At 40.7% G+C, this 2,248-nt stretch overlaps 1 protein-coding gene and 1 pseudogene across 1 annotated transcript in view; both read right to left on the bottom strand.

Annotated features, from left to right (window-relative positions):
- The window catches only part of LOC122341572 (tripartite motif-containing protein 16-like), a 341,738-nt gene that overhangs the window by 336,947 nt on the left and 2,543 nt on the right, over positions 1-2,248 (bottom strand). The window lies entirely within an intron of this gene.
- LOC122333385 overlaps positions 950-2,248 on the bottom strand; it is a 4,102-nt pseudogene continuing 2,803 nt past the window's right edge.

Here is a 2,248-nt window from a genome sequence, read left to right as displayed (position 1 = left end):
TCCCTTCTGGCATGTACTAATTTGAACACTCCCTGTGACTGGGTGATATAAGCACTTACTCTGCAAAATGACTAAATGTAAATGTAAATGTAAATGTAGCAATTTATTGGTTATTTACCATTTGCTCAATTTTGTGGTATTTACCATTTACTCATCAATGCTGTGTGGTTTTACCAACTCCCCGATCTCCTAAAATCTTCTTTGACACCGGTCTCTGGAGTGTGCAGCATGGACTGGCTGATTATTTCGGTTTCCCTGTTAAACAGGATCTTGATCGTGTGAGAGTGTGTCTGGACTATGACGGAGGAACAGTGTCTTTCTCTGATCCTGTAACTAACACACATCTACACACATTCACAACCACCTTCACCGACACCGTCTTACCTTTCTTCTACAGTTTTTCCCCTCTGAAAATCTTACCGTTTAATAGTTTGTAATTAAACACGCAAGTCTGGATCTTCCTGCCTTTATGTTTCCAATATTCAATCAACAATGCATGAGTAAGAGCTCTGTTGATCTGAATGTTAGCACAGCTGTGATTGGGCCTCAGCTGATCACATGACTGATATCCAGCACAGCATTGTTTTCATCCTAAACACAGGGTGAATGCACTCATGTCTTTTCACTGATTATGAACGTACAGATGCATTCGGCTGTACTTGATTGTGCTTATGGGTAAATTCAAAAAAAGTTTGTCAATTACGATTTCCTTAAATGTTATTTGAATCATGACAGCACTTGGAATGGTGTAGCGTGTTGATGGATATGCCAATATTAACGTTTTTAGGCTTGGCGGACTATATATGTTGTGTCGCTTCTGCTGTTGCTGTTCTGCTGATAATTAGATGAGAATCACACACACACACGTCTGGTCAGTTGTCCTAATGGGGACTCTCCATAGGTATATATATATAACATTTTGGTATACTTAAAGGACATCGAAGGACAATTGGGAATCTGAATAAGCTTTAATTATAATGCACAACATAACACTGTAACATAATATGCAACACACTTCAGTGTTTAGGTACAGCCCTGGTAAAACAGCATTGCTTTACCACATGACCAGAAGCAGGGGAAGCAGTCAACTGTGGCACAATAAAAGCTTAGCTGCTTTTAAGTCGTGTGTCTTAACTTTCGCTCTTTCACAGCCTGAGCCCCATCAGATTCCTTTTCACTAGCTACAGCTATGTTTCCATCCAACGATTCGAATTAAACATCGAAAAAGTCACGTGACTGCTCAGTGAGACAGGATAAGTCGAACAATCTCGTTCACACAACTATAGGTCGTTATGGTCATTCTGAAATGGAAAGTTTAATTCGAATCTTTGGATGGAAACACAGCTATCGGCTGTGTAAATGGGTTTAGCTCTGTTAATTCTTGCTGTAGAGCGCTCTAGCAGCGCAATATTTTTTAACTCTATAAGCCACATTTTGTTAGCCGGGAATGTGGGTTCATGCCACATTTCAAATATAAGCTTCTTGGCTGCAGTTAGTGCGGTGTGAAATATCCTACATTGGTAAATGTTTAAATTAAGATCATAATCGTCATTCAGTAAACAAATATTGGGATGCTTAGGGATAAACCTATGACAAAGTTCTGAGATTGTACGTAAAAACCGTATCCCAAAATCTCCTAATAAGTAGACAGTCAAAAAACATATGCATATATGTCCCCACAGTATTCGAATTACACAATGTACAAAAGGGAGTAGGTAAGCGCTTCATGCTACTTCATATGGAATAGCATAAGCCTTGTAGATGAGTTTAAATTGTTGAAGTTGATGGGCAGGATTTTTGGACATCACCGCAATACTTTCCCATATCCAGTCCCAGTTCAGCTTGTAGACGGCCTGTTCCTTTTCCCATATTGTGATGATGGCAAATGAATGAGAGCCACGATCAAGCAGTTTGTTGAAACTACTCCAGGTGCCTGAGAAAAATTCACCCAGTCCCTCAATGTCCGGATTGCCGTTCCACGGTGCTCCATAAGCGCGCGTTGCACTTCTCAACCTTGGGTACAGAAAGTAAGAACGTCCAGGAAGATTGTTTCAAATCCTGAAATGATTTTAAGCCTTGGTTATCAATCACATTTTTAAACTCTGCTGCTCTGCGATCCTGACGGATGAGCCATTTCCAGCAAAAAACGCAGGGTGTAAGGGTTCGGTGAAAGTGGTCTGACTCACTGAGTCAGAGATGCTGTAGAAGGACAGAGTCCCTGCTGCGTGATCCAGATACACTCCTATTC

This window comes from Puntigrus tetrazona, chromosome 3, assembly GCF_018831695.1.
Source record: "Puntigrus tetrazona isolate hp1 chromosome 3, ASM1883169v1, whole genome shotgun sequence".
Taxonomy (NCBI): Eukaryota; Metazoa; Chordata; class Actinopteri; order Cypriniformes; family Cyprinidae; genus Puntigrus; species Puntigrus tetrazona.
This window is presented reverse-complemented; position numbering and strand designations above follow the sequence as displayed.